Source organism: Pseudonaja textilis, chromosome 8 (assembly GCF_049901715.1).
Source record: "Pseudonaja textilis isolate UNSWEBS1 chromosome 8, rPseTex1.2, whole genome shotgun sequence".
In the NCBI taxonomy this organism is placed as follows: Eukaryota; Metazoa; Chordata; class Lepidosauria; order Squamata; family Elapidae; genus Pseudonaja; species Pseudonaja textilis.
The window spans coordinates 1671190-1690449 of record NC_141997.1 but is presented as its reverse complement, the minus strand read 5'-3'; the positions used below and the strand labels follow the sequence as shown (position 1 = coordinate 1690449).

Here is a 19260-nt window from a genome sequence, read left to right as displayed (position 1 = left end):
AAAACTTTATTTTGTAAAAAATGAACAAGTTTCCAAAAATTCTGTTTCTGTTCCAAGTGATACCGATAAAGTTAAGAAATAATTTTTTTGAAGATTTAAACAAATTAATATCAAAATTTATTTGGCTGGGGAAAAAACGTGAATAAAGTTAAAATTGTTACAGGATAACAAGAAAGAGAGGGGGTTTTGCTCTGCCAGATTGGGAACTATATTATACAGCAGCAGCCCTTACATGGATCAAAGATTGGGTAATGTTGAAAAATAAAATATTGACAATTGAAGGAAACAACTTACGATTAGGGTGGCACACATTTTTATGGATGGGAAAAACAAGACGCATAGTTATTTCTAAAGACACCAAATAAAAAATGCATTGTTATTAATTTGGGAAAAGATTAAAAGAAATCATTATGACAAAATTCCGATCTGGTTATCAACCATGGAAGCATCAACATATCCAAATATTTTAAATCTTGATAAGATAATAAGGTATAAGGACATCTTAAATGAGCAAGGGATATTAAAAATGAAACAAGAATTAAAAGAGCAAGGAATCGAGGTAGAGTGATAGATGTATATGCAAATATAAGCAAGATTCAAGAAAAATACAGAAAGACATGGGATACATAGAGAACTAGCACAATTAGATAAGATTCTACAAGGTCCAGAGGAGAAATTGATTTTAAAATTATATAATTTGTCAGGGTTCCGGTAGTTATCCACATTTAAATGAATCTCTAGCAGAACTTTCAAAGCTCAAAGAAGATTTATTAGGAGTACACATGCCGGTGCTGCCTGGGTGTAGCTGACTCTGATCATTCATTGTCACCCTTGACTCTGGTTTTCCCCCACCCCCTGGATGTATCATAATTCATATTTTCCAATGGGACACATCCATAGCCAAGAGTCATCAATCATACTCGCCAGTTAGAATTTTGCACAGCATAAACTTCGGTTGCCTGGAAATTATCTATGAAACATCCATGGAATGCAGTTTTGGTTTTGCAAGCTGCTACACTACTCCCCGCTTCCTTTCTGTTGGCAACTCTAAAAGACCAGAGAAATATTTTAGGAGTTGATATAGTTATTTGTTGGAATATAAGACAGAAGAGAAGAGGGTTAAAGAAACAATGATAGTTTGGGTGAAAATTTTTAGTTACACAATAGAATTGGAGAAATGGGAAAAAATGTGGGGGAAAATTATAAATTGATAACGTCGGTATCATATAGAGAAAATTTGCACAGAATGTTCTACAGGTGGCACCTACCACCTGCTAGATTAGCAAAAATGTTCCCAAACTGATCATCTGAGTGTTGGAAACGCAAACAATAGCAAGGAACATATTACCATGTGTGGTTGACATGCCCTGTAGTGAGAAAATATTGGATAAGGACAAAAAAAAATGGATAGAAGAAATAAACAGCAAATTGAATTAAGACCGGAGACTTTTCTATTAGCCATAATAATGGGAAAATAAAAGAAAACACAGTATCTAATGCTACATTTATTTACGGCAGTAAAAATAACAGAATTGGAAAATGATACTATGCCACCAGAGGAATGTGATAAGAAAAATACTAGAGTGTGCCGAGATGGATAAGTTGACCATGGAGATAAAGAGAGGAAACGGATTATTATTTGATGTGAAATGTACTGTATGATTGGCTAAATAATAGACTTGAACAGAGAAGACAACAATAAGATAAGGTAAAAGTTATAGTGGATAAAGATAGATAAAGCAATATAGATAAGTACATAGATAGTTAAGATTTACGTAGAAGTATGTATACTGTCACGAAGGCGTTGTAATGAATGGAAATGATGTTGTATATAAGAAAAATTAATAATTTTTTTAAAAAAAATATATTTCCAGTACAGTGATCACCGGTAATAATTCTCTAAGCAATATCTTAACTGTGCTAGCAAATAAATTTAATGGCTCATTAATTTTGCACTATAGAATCAACCATTAGAATATGTTTATAAAGCTAAAATAAAGTTATTCCCTATACCTAACTTGTTTTGCAAGTGTATTGGTGTGGTTGTATGTGTAGGTCTTTATATAAAAACATAAAACATAACATAAAAACATAACACAAAACATAAAAGAAAAAAGCTAATGCAATCCTAAATTGTATTAACAGAGGGATATAATCGAGAACAAGGGAGGTACTAATAACACTCTAAAAGCCTTAGTAAAACCACACCTAGAGTACTGCATCCAGTTTTGTTCACCACATTACAAAAAAGATGTTCAGACACTAGAAAAAGTACAGAGAAGAGCAACCAGGATGATTAGGGGACTGGAGACTAAAACATAAGAAGAACGGTTACAGGAACTGGGCTTGTCTTGTCTAGTAAAGAGAAGGACCGGGGGAGACATGATAGCAGTCTTCCAATATTTGAGGGGCTGCCACAGAGAGGAAGGGGTCAAGCTATTTTCTAAAGCGCTTGTAGGCCAGACAAGGAATTAATGGATGGAAACTGAACAAGGAGAGATTTAACCTGGAAATAAGGAGAAATTTTCTGACAGTGAGAACAATCAACCAATGGAACACCTTGCCCTCAGAAGTTGTGGGAGTGCCATCACATGAGACTTTCAAGAAGAGATTGGACTGCCATCTGTCAGAAATGGTGTAGGGTCTCCCGCTTGGGTGCGGGGTTGGACTAGATGACTACAAGGTCCCTTCCAACTCTGATTATCTGTTATCTGTGTTTAATCTACAGCAACAGCTAAACATTAACTACACATAGTCCTTGACTTACAACAGTTCATTTAGTGATCATTCAAAGTTATAACGGGACTGACAAAAATGACCTATGACCACTTTTCACGCTTACAACTGTTCCCCATGGTCACAGGTTCAAAATTCAGGGGCTTGGCAACTGACTCATACTTGCCGGTATCCCAGGATCATGTGATCATCTTTTGCATCTTTCTGACAAAGTCAGTGGGGAAGCCAGATTCACCTAACAAGTGTGATACTAACAACTGCAGTGATTCACTTAACAAATGTGGCAAGAATGGTCATAAAATGGGGCAAAATTCACTTAACAAATGTCTCACTTAGCAACAGAAATTCTGGCCTCAATTGCAGTTGTAAGTTGAGGACTAGCTGCAGTACCAATGCCAATGTTGGATCTAACTGTAAAACCTAGCACTATCGTCGCAATCAACCAAGAGCTCCAAGTTTTTACAGAAACACTTGGAGTTGATAACAGTTACTCCTTTTGTCCAAGCATCTGAATTCTGGAGGTATACTATTTCTGAACATAATGGATCCACGACTTGATATTAATAGCTATTGATAAATCTATTAAATTTACATAATATCCATATAGTATTTACTAAAAGTTCTTTTTTAAACCTGCCTTTTGTTCCATATCATTACATCTGGTGAAGAAATAACATTACTCTGTCAATTAATACATTAATACATAATAAATACTTATCATTCCAGCTAGCGTTTGCTTAAATCCATGCAGTTTTCTTGGTAATATTTTGGAAGTGGTTCAGTTGTCTTTTATTGGACCTGAAAAATCCAAAACTGAAATCCCAAACTGAAATGTCCCCAACTCACCAAGCTTCATGCCTAAAGCAACTTGTGTTTTCCTGTATAACTAGGTACTGTTTAACTGATATACCAAACTAATTCTCAAATGTCAAATACGCACATTTTAATCTTATGATAATAAATACCATAACACAGGATTTTTATTTGTCTTCCAGCTTTGTTCTATAACAAAGGCACTACAGACAAATATAAAAGGCACTACAGACAAATCAGCAAGATCCTCCAAAAACACAACATCAAAACAGCATTCTGCACAAACAGAAAAATATCCACCATCCTAAGAAACCCCAAAGACAAAATCGAATTAGAAAACCAAGGAGTATACGAAATCCCCTGCACTGCCTGCCCTACCACATACATTGGACAAACTAACAGAAGAATAAGTGCACGCATTGAAGAACATAAGAACTCAATCAAAAAAGAAGAAATGACCTCTTCCCTGGTCCAACACCTCAAAGCCACAGGACATGAAATTGATTTTAAAAATACCAGAACTATCGCCAAAACGGAACACTTCAACAGCAGAATAATCAGAGAAGCCATAGAGATAGAAAAACGCCCACACAGCATGAACAAACGAGATGACACCTCCCGCCTTCCAGCCATTTGGAAACCCGCCCTCATGAACAGACGAGTACCTAACATGAAGAAGGACACCAGACCCACACCCATGAGAGCCACACAAGATGCCACCACCACACTTCCATGTAGAAAACAGACTCACACCCACTCAGAAGATGAGACACAACCATGGACCAGAAGCTGCACTGCAGCTGCATCACTACCCACTTCAAACCCCTCCGAGCCATACATGAAGCAAACCGACACCCACTATGAAGATGCAGCACGACCACGAATTCGAAGCAAACAGCAAGATCACAGCTCACCAACTCAAATCCCCCAGCAACTAAGACTAACCTGAGCACAATCAAGCCCCCACCTGAACAGAACACGCTCCAACCAATCAGAACACGGCCAACCCCCAACCAATCAGAACACAGCCAAACCCCTAACAATGAGAACACCCCCACCCAATCAGAACACAGCCAAGCCCCCACCCAATCAAGTCCCACCCCACTAGCAGTTAAAAGGAAGAAGCAGCTGCAATCTCACATCACTCTGAGAAGCACAGAGCCGGAGACAGAAGCCTGAAGATGATGAATGAGACTTCATCGAAACGTTGCCTAGATACTTCGAATCTTACGCGGGAGAAAACCCGAACAACCAAAGATCCACATATATATACATATATATACACACACACACACACACACATATATATACACACACACACACACACACACACACACACACACACATACATATACATATATATATATCTATAATGTTTACATATCTAAATATTGCAAAGCTTAATATGAAAAAAAGACCCCAAAAACTATATAGACTGTCCTCTACGGTAGAACTGATTCTCTATACACTCAGTTCCTCATACAGTAAGGTTACCTTGCTGTTTTAATTATAACAGAATACATAATTAGGAATAGGATCTAGAATACCACAAATATAAAGGCATTACAAAAAACATTTTTGTTTAGTTTTCAGTCTAATCTATGAATTGGAATGTTCTAGCAAACAATAAAGGAATAAAATAATCAAAATTATTTAGAATTCAGCAAGAATATATTCAGCAAACCTTGCTTTCACTTGAAATCTCTTATTTTCAAAGCTGCCAAGTGAAAGCAGCAGCATACTGCAATGACTGTGCTGAGAGTACATTCCAAAGGAAGCAGCAACAATTAAACTTGCAAATACAACAGTTTCAAGGCTCTAGTAGTGGCATTATCACATCTCTATTATACAAATCGTAAATATGTGTGCCCTAACCAAGCAACCCAATCACAAACTCCAAAAAAGACCAAGTTTGGAAATGTGTATAGGTATGGCAAGAAGTACACAGTTCTCAAACCATTCTTAAAGTTTTGACTTTCTAGACACTAAAATACTGAAATTGAGAACTAGATTCCAACAGATCCAATCCAAGAAAACCATCTAAAGTGAGGATGGTGGCAAGCTTTTTAAATCATATGGCTCTTAATACTGACTCTTAATTATAGGCCTTGAGGAATAATTCTCTACCAATCATCTGGCTTGGTTAAAGCTGATTCTTCTTATACAACCAGTGCCTCTCTAGAAATACCAGCATTTGAATCATTTATAAAACTAGTAGAAGAAGTTGATCATTTCCTTTCGTTTATTCTATTTGCTTTCAAGTCACCTGCTACTTTTAAAATCTTCATGCAAGATTTTAATGCAGGGTAGTTACTTTTGTGCTACAGCTACCTTTTCTTGCGTGTGTACCCTTTTGTGCATGGGGTGTGCAACTTCCCCCTTCACAATATAACCCCGCCCTCACTCTTACCACAATACCCCCCCCCCCACTCCCAAGCCCACTGCTTTGACCTCTCCTGGACACCTCCCACTTAACAGGCGCCAAGCCAGCCAGAGGGGGCCCTTCCTTCGCCTCCGCTTGTCAGGCTTTACCAACAACCCGTTCGTTACGTGCGCGCGCGCGCTGCACAGGCGGACAGACCCACACCGAGCTCTCCCTGGGCCTTTCGCCCTCTCACCGCTGGTGGGGGGAGCGCTTCCAGCACAATCATCTCACGATTTCTACCCAGTCGGCCCCCTTCACGGGGGCACCTGAGGCGGCCAAGCCCCCCCCCCCCCGGCTTTGTGGGGGCGGGACGGGCCCCCCTCTTCCCGTCTGCGTACGTCGAGGGGGCGTCTCCGGGTGCTGGCGGCGGGGGCGGAGGGAAGGGGTGGACCAGACCGCTGGGCACGGTCGGAAAGCGTTTCTGGGATCCAGCCTGGCCCCGCCCGGTCCGGGCCGCGCGAGGCAGAGGAATTGAGCCTCAGCCCGACTGAGGCCCAGGAGGAGGAACCTAGCTGGGTGTCTCCGCCTCCTTTTCAGAGACTTAAATGAAAATCTCCAAGAACTCTCCACAGTCGTCGTTTCTAATAGCATGGCCAACGATTGCCGGTGTGTGGGGAAGGAGTGGCAGAACTCAACGGTGCTAGACGAAGGGTTCGTCCCTGCTTTGAGCGAATGGTGGTCGAGAAAAGAAGCCAGTCTTCTGCCGAAATTCTCCCTCTTTTCTTTCTGGCAAAAGTCCCTTTTGTGTGAGTGCGTCTTAAATAATGGTAAGCGCAATTTTGATAGATAGGCGACTAAGCCTGCAGCATCAAATAGAAACATGTTTTGCAAGTTAAATGAACACAAAAGAATTCTTTAGACATTATTCTAGACATTTATCTTGAATATCCAGCATTCTGAGTCACAGGAAAAATATATTTCTTTAAAGTATGACTCATACTTTTAAAAGCATAAGATCCTTACTGGAAAGCTGAAATGTAGGTTCCTGTGCATTTAAAAACCTCATGGCAAACAGCAATCCAAACAGCACAATCTTTTTCACACAGTTGTAGGAAGTCACGCCATCTCTCAAAGTACGAACTTAGCAGGGGAAGAAGCAAGCAAACACTAGCTTTCCTTTTTAATGGTGATGTAGCTTAAATTGCTTTGCTCTATATTTCTTCGTGTATTCACAGTCCATGACCAGCGCTGTAAAAGATATTCTTAAATTACTGAGAAGAAACTCGAAAGTCACTGCGACTGTTGACTCTTGTATTTCTCACTTTCAATAGGGCACAATTGCACTGAAAAAGTATCGCGAGAATGAAATTATAGGCGAGAGTAATCCCGCCTATAATTTCAGTTCAAAATAGTTCAGTGAGACTGGTGTAATGGAGGGTGGATGACGGTGTTTCTAATCCTATTTTTAGTCTTTCTCTTTTTCTGAAACATTCAATATGGAAGAAAAAGAAACGTAGCCTCTGGGGGAATCGCTGTCGCAATTTTGAATATATAATGAGATCTTTCACTTGGCAACTTTAAGATGTGGGACTTGAAGGCTTAGTTTATTGTCATTGCACCTCGTACAACGAAATTTAATATAATCTTCAGTGTACATTATAACTATGAAAATAAACGAACACATATCCTTCACATTCTATACATTGAATTGAAAACCCCTGATATTGCATTAATATTGTACTATACAGTAGAATTCAATAGAGTTACTGCCCTGGGATAGAAGCTATTTTTCAGCCTATTTGTTCTTACTTTTATTATTCTGTACCGTTTGCCAGATGGTAATAGTTGAAAAAAAGGGTTCCCAGGATGAGATGGATCTTTGAGGATGTTTTGAACTTTCTTAAGGCAGTGGGAGCTATAAAGCTCTTCCAAAGAGAGGAGAAGGCAACCAATGCTCCTCTGGGCAATGACGTTAACCCTCTGGCCACTGTGCAATTGGCAAACCAGACACAGGTGCAGTAAGTTAAGTCCACACATTTTAAAGTTGCCAAGCTTGAAAAGTGCTGCTGTGAGAGTGTGGGATATCCATACACATGTCTATGGTACTGATCGAACAGGAACAGTCAGGAAAGGGGAGTTGTAAGTTAATATTTTTGGCTTGTGCAGTTATGTTTTGTACTGCATTTGATGAAAGAAGGTTTCTTCTATTTAGTGTTCCAAATTATATCTACAATAATGCTTTCTTCTGAAGACATATGTCCAATATAAGAGAAATACTGGTACTAGATATTTATGAGTCATTTGGATCTAATGAAATTTAATTGATCTTCTGTCTTTGTTGGATTTATATTTAACATTCTTTTTCTACATAGAATTAAATATGCATTTATCCAATTGAAGAAAATGTTGCTTACTGGAAGATCCTTTAATATAGCTTTTTGTATTAGCAAATTCATCTTTTATTTTTATATAAAACTGCAAAATCTGACAAGCAACAAACAGCTTCAATATCAGTATCAATATCTCGTTTGGTTAATCTTACAGAGAATCAGAAACCTAAAATGAATAAAATTACTGCCTAAAATATTTTAAATATTCTCGTGCAAACTGTATGAAAAAAAATTAAGATGTATTTTCTTTACTGACTTGTATTAATATATTTACTAATTATTAATTTGCATCCTACATATTAATTTTTCTACTACTTTGACAGTTTAAATCCTGTATTCAATGAGTAATGGGTCATATTTGGTAAGTGTTAATTTTGCTGCAAAGATTTAATTAGGCTGATGTCTGTGATTTTATAACTGTCATACAATGAAATTAAATTCCTGTATTTCCTCCAAATCTCACCTATGCAGCCATATTTCAATATTGCCAACCTAAAGGTACTTTTTAATCATATATTTTCTATGATATACTGCATCACCTATGAAATATTTTAGAGAACATAAAAGATGATTATTTAAAATATGGATACCACGTTAAATAAGAGGTAATTGCATTTTCTGTTGCTGTTTTTCCCCAGAACAATCATTCATAAAATATAGAAAATGTATTAATCACCCATGTAACCCACTGTTCAAAGTTAATAAATTCTGAACATTGTGTTTTAATGCAAAATTCTTTTCTTAAATCCAAATTTCCAATTGTGCTACTTTATTCAGAAATATTTTGCACATATGAAACCAATAAATGATATGCAATTGTGGAAGTTGAAAATACTCTCCCCAAATCTACAGACACTGATTAGCAAAAATCTTAAATAATGAAATTCCTGTTACTGTTAGTTTAAGCATATGCAGCTTTCACCATTATGATGTTCAGGGAATTACTGAAAGCTGATCTCCCAGAGTTCTTGTGAAGCCTCCTTTATTTAGGTTTGGTTTGTAGCAGGTTGTATTATTCTTCGAGTGAGTCATGATTTTCTTTCTTTTCTTTTATCTGAAACTACTTGCATTTTTGAGTAGAGAAGCCTCAAAACTAGCTAAATCAATAAATGCGTGCCATAGGTTCACCATCACGGCCATAGCCCATCTGTAGAGCAACTGCATGAGAGATTTGTCAGTGGAGATGTGGGGAAAGCGTCAATGAATTTGTTAGTCCTGGGAGCGAGGCTTGGGATGGGCCAAGTGTTGGTAGCCTCCTCTCCTCTCCAAAGAGTGAGACCGGGGAATATTGTTCAAGGAGCTGGGCCTACCCCAGTAGGGGCTGCCATTTCCCCTGTGGCTGCAGGGCATGCCCAGAGAATCCCTGCAACAGTAGGAGCTTAGGCTCAAGCCAGCCCCTCAGGGAGAGGGCTGCCACCAGGCTATGTACTAGCTTGGGATGAACAGGAGCACCTGCCTCTAAAAATTGTGTTTGATTGGCAGTTAGAGAAACTAGCCTACTTCCTGAGCCAGGCATGGAATCATCTGGAGCGGTATGGGGCAATGTACCTAGATGAAGTTGCCTGCGTGAACTTTGAGCCTCGAGGATGAGGTGGCAGAGTGGGTGATGTACCTCCACAATGAAGGAACACCCGAGCTGGGGAACTTCAAGCCAGGTTTGGAGACTCTGTCTGAATCTGCCTGGCAAAATCCAGGATTCATGCCATAAGGCAGGGGAACCGGCCACTAGCCAAATACATTCAGTATTTCTGCAACCTGGCTGGGAAGCTGAGCATGGCCGGAATGCTTACTGTGGCCTATCACTTCTGAGAGTAATACCAAAACTGCCTGCCCCAAGGAATTCCAGACATGGTACCAGCTGGCGATCACAGTGGACCTAGACCTGTTGGGATTCATACCTGGTACTGTATTCTCTAACCTCACTTGCTGTGAACCTTTCAGGAGGTATTCCTTTATTACTCCACTCAGATCTCACTTGCTGTGAACCTTTCCGGAGGTATTCCTTTATTACTCCACTCAGATCTCCATGGTATTATATGTTCATGTATGTCTCTCCTCTTCTGTACTTTCACTTTTATCACAGGTCTATGCTCTTCTCTATATCTGACCCAGTTTCATGTCTCTTCTTCCCTGTCTCACCTTCTGGTAAACTAGGTCTATGCATTAGCATGAACACCTCATGATTCGCATGTACCCTGTTCCAATTATTCTGCTCTGCAAAACTAGCAGATCTTGAAATCACTACTTGTTTGGTACCATCTGTAAACCTGTACCCTTTTGTTCCCGGCTCATATCCAACAAACCTTAGCTTCCTGGCCTTTTTCTAACTTTTTCTTTTTGTACCCTTTGGACTGCCAAATGTCCTTAAATGAACACAAGTGTTTCCTTACATGTAATATGGCGTTTCCTGTATTGCTACACCCCATAACCTACCATTATACCATAATGGTATAATTTGCTGTCCTTGTGGCTTCCCCGCAGTATGCTTTACTCATCCCTGCATCAGCAAGCAATGCATCCTTCATAGTCCATTACACCATTTCTTTGTTCAGCCACTCCGTTTTCTGCAGGCGAATAAAGATTTGTTCATCTATGCCTTATTCCTAGACTGCTTAACCACCTTTGAAACTTCTCAGACATAAACTGTGATCCCCTGTCTGTAGCTGGCATACCTTATACCCATACTGTCTCTCTACCATTGTTACCCATTGCCTGAATTGTTGTAATACTTGTTTTGTTTTTCAACAGATAACAAAACCCATATCTACTGTAGTCATCTACTATGACTAAGGCATATCCAGCTCTTCCTAAAGAGGGTGTCATGGGGCCCACCAAATCAGCATGAACTAATTGCAATACTCTGTCTTTCACTTTTCTTACTTACAGGATAAACCCTGGATTTTGACTTTACACACAGCATAGTCTAAATATGCATTACACGTCTTTAACTTAAGCCCCTCAGCTAGGCCTGGCATTTTCCTAAGTACATCAAAACTTGCATGCCCCAATCTTCAATGTAACAAATGTACATCATTATCATGTATGGGAACATTCTTAAGTACACGTGCACAACTATTTTCTTGCCTTCCTAGAACATACAGGCTATCCTTAACACTCGTGCACGTATCTGACCATTTTTCCTAATGGTGTACTGTCCCCCTGCAAATAATATTTCATAACCCTGCCTATCTAATTTGGATATACTCAACAGATTATGTTCTAATGCAGGTACGTATAAGACATTATACAATGTATCACCTATTTCAGGTACATAACTATTACCTTCCCCTTTTACAGCAGCTCTTTGACCATTAGCCAGGCTAACCCACATTTGCTTTCCTGGTTTCAAACCAGAAAACACTTGTGGATTATTAGAAATATGCTGATTCGCCCCACTGTCCAACAACCACCTATTCCTAGTCGTTGATGCTGCCAGGGAAAAAGACGCTGGAGAATCGGTCCACATGTGTTGCTTAATCCTGCTCCCTTGTCTCACTGCTCCTTTGTTCCTCCTCAGGGTAGCGTCTCTGGAGATGTTCAATAGACCCATACGTGTAGCATTTCTTCACAAAGTTCACTGTCTCAGTTGCTCTGCTGCCATCCTGGACCTTTGCAGATGCTGATCTGTGCTGAATGCTCTCCTCTCTTTCCTGGTCTTCTCTCCAGCCATTTCTGCTCTTCCTCTAACAACCAACCAGTTAAATACACCATGGTTAAATCCTGTTCTTGCATCGACTCCAGACTTGTCACAAGAACGTCCCATGAATTGTCCAAGGAACTGAACACAACATACACCTTGTGTGCCTCAGTAAATGTCATTCCTCTTTCTTCCAACTCAAGGAATGTCCTCATATTCTGCAGATGTGTGGACATACACTCCCCTGCTTCAACTGTGCTTTATGCAATCTCTTAGCAACACCTTACTGCCCACAATTTTTCTCATGTACACACTGCGCAACGCCTCCCAGCACTCTTGCAGATCCCTCACATGTATCAGCTGACTGTCCTCCAAAGCCAAAATTATGCTGGCTAAAGCCTTTTCATTTTTCCCCTGATCCCCATCATCCAGGATCAACAACAATAGTCCACAACTTCCTCTGTAGATACATCTCCATCTTCACATTCCAGGAGAGGTAGTTTGTCTCATTCATCCGAGACACCGAGAAACCTCCCCCCATTATGCTGATGGAGGCCATGCTGCCTGCTTTCTTTCACAAGACACTAACCACGTTTTAAACCACTTACTCTGGTGCAAACTCACACTGGGTTTCTCTTCTCTCTCGGCTTTCTAGTCACTGGCCTCTCTATACTGGCCTCATAACCTGTCAGAGCATTTGCAGTGTGACTATCTTTATGAGATAATCCAGGAGCAAAACACAGCACACAGAGACTTAGACATTAACAGTAGTTTAATATACAACAGTTAAATACAGACAATACACGTGGTAGGCAAAATACCTTTACAAGCAAACTTTTCTTCTTAACACACAGAGAACTTCTACACTGGTCACAAGGAAAGAGAACCTCACCCTCTAATGGCTGCCATTCACATACACATCTTTTAAGGGGATCTTTACTCTCCAGTCTTAAAGGTAAATATTCATAGTATGTTGAATCACTCTTGTTACATCAGCCTACATCTGGCAGCTATTTACTGCTGGTCAGTTCCTAATTCTTAATACCTTAACCATGGATTTTGGGGAAGGGGGGATCAATGGTGTTTGTGTGGAAAACATGTATCCTTTTCCCCTCATACCTGGCCAAGGAGAAGGTGTTCACCAAGCTGTACTTGAGCGAAGCGTATTACCAAGTAAGAATTAAAGAAGGCAGTGAGTGGGAAATTGCTTTCAATTGTCCCTTAGGATATTTCCAATTCGAAGTGATGCCTTTTGGGCTTCAGGGAGCACCCACAGTGTTCATGTGGATAACCAACGAAGTGTTTCATGAGCACCCATATAGGGCGGTGTTGGTGTACCTGGACTACATCCTCATTTATTCTGAGACAATGGAAGACCATGTGAAACCAGTGCGGGAGATGCTAAGAAAACTATTGAAAGCTAAGCTCAATGTTAACAACTTCCACAAAACCAGTTTAGACTATTTGGGATATCATGTTTCCAGTGAGGGGGTGGAGATGGACTCTGGAAAGGTGAAGGCTATTCTGGAGGGGGAAGCTCCTCTCATAAGAAAGCAATTGCAGAGCTTTGCCAACTTCTGCTGCAAATTCATTCCCTCATTTACACAGATAGTCCTGCCTATCACCGAACTATTAAAAGCAGGCGGAAGTGGACTGAAGCCTAAAGCAAGTCAGCTGCTCTCTTGGACTATGCAATGGTAAGCAGCTTTTGAAAAGTTTAAAAGCCTTTTTGCAGCACCTGAATCTGGAGGGGCCGTTTGTAATACAAGCTGATGGCAGAGATGTGGCAGTGAGTACCATTTGCTCCAAAAAATGCAAAGGGGACACTGCAACCCTGCGCCTACATTTCACAGAAGCTGACTATGCTGTTCGATGGGCGCTGCTGATTTGGAAGCAATTCCTGGAAGGCAGTAAGTGTGGAGTGACCACAAGAACCTGGAAGCCTTAAGAACCCCAAGGAAGCTGTCCCCTAAGCAAGTGAGATGTGTGCAACACTTTAATCAGTTCAATTTAATCCTTCAATATTTGTCGGGGAAAGAATTTCCTCATCGAAGCACTCTCTCAGATGCCCCAATACAAAAGCACCCGAGAGGAAATAGTTAACTCCATCATTCTCTCCAGGAAACTGGCAGCACAGGTCTCAGTGAGGTGGCGGTGGCTAGCCACTCCTTAACCAGCTGATGGCATGCTGCTCTAACAGCTAAAAGAAGCCCTGAAGCAAGATAAATGGCTCAGAGATCACAAAGCTGACCTGACAATGAAGGAGGACCTGATGTGGAAGGGAGACATGCTGTATGTTTCAGCCAGCCAGAGAATCTATATCCTACAAAGGAGCCGTGACTTAAAGCCAGCTGGACATTTTGGATTTGTAAAAACCCTTCACCTGGCTAAAAGACAACTGGTGGACCAAAATAAAGAAGGATATAGAGAACTACGTAACCAGCTGTCCAATGTGTGTGTCTTTGAAACGATTGCCAGGGAAGACCCCTGTGTTGTTACAGCCAGTGGCTAACCCTAGAAGATCATGGGAGGAAATTGCCATGGATTTCATAATGGAACTACCAGAGAGCAATGAGAGCATCGTAATCTGGACTATGGGCAAGCGCACTTCATAGCATGCCTGAAATTTCCCTAAACCCAGTGGTTGGCCAAAATGTTCATGCAGAACATCTACTGGCTGCATGAAGTCCCAAGGTGCATCATTTCACACCAGGGGTGCAGTTTACAACAAAGAGACTCTAGAAAGAGTGCAGAGAAGAGCAACCAAGATGATTAGGGAACTGGAGGCTAAAACATACAATGAATGGTTGCAGGACATGGCATAGTAAAGAGAAGAATCAAGGGAGACATGACAGCAATGTTCCAACATTTGAGGGGCTGCCACACAGAGAAGGGAATCGAGCTATTTTCCAAAGCACCTGAAGGCCAGACAAGGAATAATGGATGGAAACTGAAGAAAGAGAGATTTAATCTGGAAATAAGGAGAAATTTTCTGACAGAACAATCGATCAATGGAACAGCTTGCCTTCAGAAGTTGTGGGAGCTTCATCACTGGAAGCTTTCAAGAAGAGACTGGACTGCCATCTGTCAAAAATGGTGTAGGGTCTACTTGGGCAGGGGGCTGGACTAGATGACCTACAAGGTCCTTTCCAACTCGGTTAATCTGTATAATCTCTAAATTTTGTCAGGAGTTCCTAAAGCAAATAGAGTCAGCTCAGGGACTTAGTTTTGGGTTCCATCCTTGATGTTGTTATATAAACTATCAGCAAACAAACTGAGCAGAACTACATTTCACAGAAGTGGCTTATAATAACTTGGTGCATAGCAGTACTGGATTTACCCCTTTTAAAGTAATTACGGGGGTTGGATTTGTACCACTGCCGGAATTTCCGAGGGAACCTCTTCCCTCAGTAACAATAGATGAATGGATGGAGATCTTGAAAGCTGCTTGGGGAAACATGCAGAAAGCCCTGAATAAGGCTAGGCAGCTGCAAAAGAGACAGGCAGATCAGAAGAGAGCCTGTTAGAAGAAATTCAGAATTGGGGAGAGCATTTACCTGTCTACGAAATACTTAAAGTTGAACCAACCTTGTAAGAAACTGGGTTCCAAGTACATAGGTCCGTTCCCAATTGTTGAATCATAAACCCAGTTATTATAGAATTACAGTTGCCTAAGGTATTCGGGCGAGTCTACCCAGTGTTCCACTGTAGCTTATTGAAGCCCTTTCAAGCCTCCAAGTTAAGGCCAGTCGAGGACTGGCCTTAAGTTTTCCCCATTTCAACAAATTTTCTTGCCACAGTTAAATGAGTCAAGGACTACCTGTATAATATTTATTGCAATGGAAAGGGTATCCCACAGCCAATGTGGAATGGGTAAGTGCCCAAAACATTAGTGCAGACAAGTTAGTATAAAGGTTCCATGCAAAATACCCCAAGTGACCAAGGAGATTAATGAAGGCTAAGACCACCTAAGCAACAATATTTAATCTGTGTTTAATTTTTCCTAGGTGCCCTTTTCCTTCAGGAGATCCGCCTGTCAATATTGAATTGCTTTGCTTCTTTCAAACTTAATGCTTTTCAACTTGCCAATGAATTGAGTGGAGGGAAATGGAATGTGAAGAATGTATGCAGAGATTGTGAGAGCATGGAGCCAGTAAGGTCACCACTACAGCTACGTGAGGAAGAGATGGATCATTCTCATAACAAAAGACCATCTCGTAATTGGACAGTGTGATCAAGCAAGAGTGGGGAAAAGAAGAAAGTATTGTTTAATTGGGCAAGCATTTGCTCAGGAAACCACATTTGGTTAGTTTCTTCAGTAGCAACATCGTGTATCCAATAAAGTTTTACTTTTGGGAATTCAATTCTCCTGAGTGTGTTTCCTTGTTTTGGGTCCATTAATTGGATAGTTGACAAAAGAGGGAAATGTTTGAACCTGTTTCTCTTATTTTCTGCTTGTATCCGTTTTCCATTGAAACAGGGAATGAATCCTCACATATAGACTTGAAACCAGAGATTTTTTTATTGGGAATCTTACCTGATACATATAATAAAAATTTGAAGTATTTGATTGTAAATGTATTAACAGCGGCTAGGATTGTATTTGCTAAAAACTGGAAGAGTGAGAAAATTCCATCAGAGGAAGAAATTATTAAGAAAATATTGGATTGTGCTGAAATGAGTAAATTGACATTTGAAGTTAGAAAACAAGAAGATAAACAATTTTATGAAGTTTGGGATCTTTTTTATCAATGGTTAGATAATAAAACATAATAATAGAACATTTAGACTTAGGATATAATTTTTTTTTGATATTTTTATAAAACTTTATTAAGATAGATTTGGTATGATCTTACGATTCATTGCAAAATAAATTAAGTAAATTATAGTTATCTCGTTAAAGTATGAGTTAATAAAATTATAGATAAATGATTTCTTAGTGATATTGGGTTATACAATTATTGATTGATAATATAAGCTATTATGTAATATAATTATATTAGTGACTAGGAAATGGATGCACAAAAAAAAGTGGTAAACCAACCGATACACTGTTTGTAAATTTATGAAGAAGGATGATGTTTTTATGTTTTATGTTGTATTTCTTATGTTGTTTTGTTTGTGTTAAAATAAAAAACTTTTTTTTTTTAAAAAAAAACGGAACGAATCCTAATCATATAAAAATAGTTATTCCATTGTCATGTAATATACAAATAATGTCTTATCTTGAATTTAAAAATGAAGTAAATTAAAGAAAGACCAATTAGCATTCCTATAATTTATATGACTTTAAGGATTGTAAGCATAAAAAATCATTTGTAGGTGAATATTTTCATGTTATTTCATTTACTGTAAATTAAATGGTGAGCAGTATAATGATACAGTATTGAAGTAATATATCTAAGTGAGTATAAAAATCTGATGTATAGTATAAACTTATTCAGCCACTGTATGATGTTTTGCTAGGTCCAGAATTTTAGGAACTTTATAGCATATATATACAAGGTTATTAATAAGGTTAGACATGAGTTTTGTATCCTGAAATGCTGACAATATTCCCAAGAGACCACTTTTGAATTTATATTCTAAAATTATTTCTAATTACTTTCTGTAACAAATTAAAAAGAATAACAAATTGCTTTCACGTAAAACACAGGAAGACTGAAATGCCTTTTCTGTTCAATCTATTTATATATTGCTCTTTTAGATTGCAAATTCTAAGTATGTTCACAAACTGCTAATTATTAAGACCTCATGGTTTCCATTAGACTTTACGAGCTGAAAACCCCTATTACTGTTGGCACGTTCCTTCGTAATAACAGATCAGAAGAAAATAAGGCCAATACCATCTGGTGGCCTGGAATTAATTTGACACTTCCTAGAAACCCATTTGAAAATATCTCTAGACTGAGTGGGTTATGGATGGATGTGGGTACTGAAATTCTTAACTGACATGCTCTAGATGGCTTATATTGGATATGTGGAAAGTTTGCCCATGTGCAAATGCCTAGCCAATGGTACGGAGCATGTTTGTTAGGAACTGTGACACCTATTTTTTTTCCTATAGCCCAGGGGTGGGCAATTAATTTCTGTCGGGGCCACATGGAAAATCAGATCTGCGTTCGAGGGCCGAACCAATTTTATAAAACACCATTATAAAGGGCCCATTATAAAATGCAGCAAATTATATATAAGAATATTATATATAGAACATTATATATATAAGAATATATATATATATATATATATATATATATATATATATATATATATATATATATATATATATATATAAAATATTCTTATATATAATTTGCTTCATTTATAATGGGCCCTTATATAATAATAATTATATATATATATATATATATATATATATATATATATATATATATATATATATATATATATATATATATATATATATTATATATATTATATATAAGAAAAGTAACACCGCGGCTGCTTCTGCTACTACTTTCCATGCTTTCCAAACGCGAGTCCCAGGAGAGAACAAACATCAAACCGCGCTCAGCCGAAAGTTGCTGGGAAGTTGCTCGGGTTTCTGGGGCTTCCAGGCTTAAACTTTGCACAGGCAAAGTTTGCAGGTGGGAGTGTATTCCCGCCGAGGAGTGGGAAGGGTTCCGCCCGTCGGGTGGGCGGGCTGCTTGGAGGAGGCGAGCTGGCGGTGCTCCGGGTTTCCCCTCTGCTGCGCGGCTCGGGGCCAGGCGCAAGCGCCCGTGAGGAAAAAGGAAGCCGTAAGTTGCTGGGAAGTTGCTTGGGTGCTGGGAGCAGGTTTTTAAAGTGCCGCCCGAGCAGGACCGCCGAGCCGGGAAACGGGGCACCAAGACAGGGCAAGGCTCCACCAGCAGCGGCCTAGCTTTAGGTGGCTCCAAGCAGCCCACTCCAAGCAGCCTGCCCGCCCGCTGGGAGGAACCCTTCCCACTCGGCGGGAAGACACTCCCGCCTGCAAACTTTGCCTTTGCAAAGTTTAAGCCGGAAGCCCCGGAAAAAAAAGGGGGATCGGCGGGGACTCACCTTTGGAGAGATCGCACTCGAAGGTGATTTCGAACTCCCAGCCGAAGCCTTTGCAAAGTTTTTCTTTTCTTTCCTACCCCAAGAGCGCTCCACACTGTTTTTTCAGCTTTGGGGGCCACGCGGCGCAGGGCAATACGCCACACCCAGCTATTTTTTTTCAGGGGCGGGCCGGATTGGACAGGCCAACGGGCCGGATGTGGCCAATGGGCCGCAGTTTGCCCACCCCTGCTATAGCCCATACAACAAGACTGAGTGTATCCGTTTATGAGGAAGTAGGCCAC

At 39.8% G+C, this 19260-nt stretch overlaps 1 protein-coding gene and 1 long non-coding RNA gene across 6 annotated transcripts in view; one reads left to right on the top strand and one right to left on the bottom strand.

The window, feature by feature from the left end:
- TAB3 (TGF-beta activated kinase 1 (MAP3K7) binding protein 3) overlaps nt 1–6320 on the bottom strand; it is a 47625-nt gene extending 41305 nt beyond the window's left edge. For 3 of the 5 annotated variants that reach the window (XM_026716058.2, XM_087938170.1, XM_087938172.1), the window contains exon 1: nt 6168–6309. The gene's annotated coding sequence lies outside the window, so the exon portion shown is untranslated. Of the gene's footprint in view, nt 1–6081 lie in introns of all 5 variants that reach the window. The other 2 variants (XM_087938173.1, XM_087938171.1) reach the window with 2 other exon arrangements.
- Nucleotides 6321–6425: 105 nt separating this feature from the next.
- Nucleotides 6426–16305, top strand: LOC148125091 (uncharacterized). Its single transcript, XR_015744525.1, has 2 exons — nt 6426–6741; nt 15949–16305. It is a non-coding gene; the product is annotated as an uncharacterized LOC148125091 (long non-coding RNA).
- The last annotated feature ends 2955 nt before the right edge of the window (nt 16306–19260 follow it).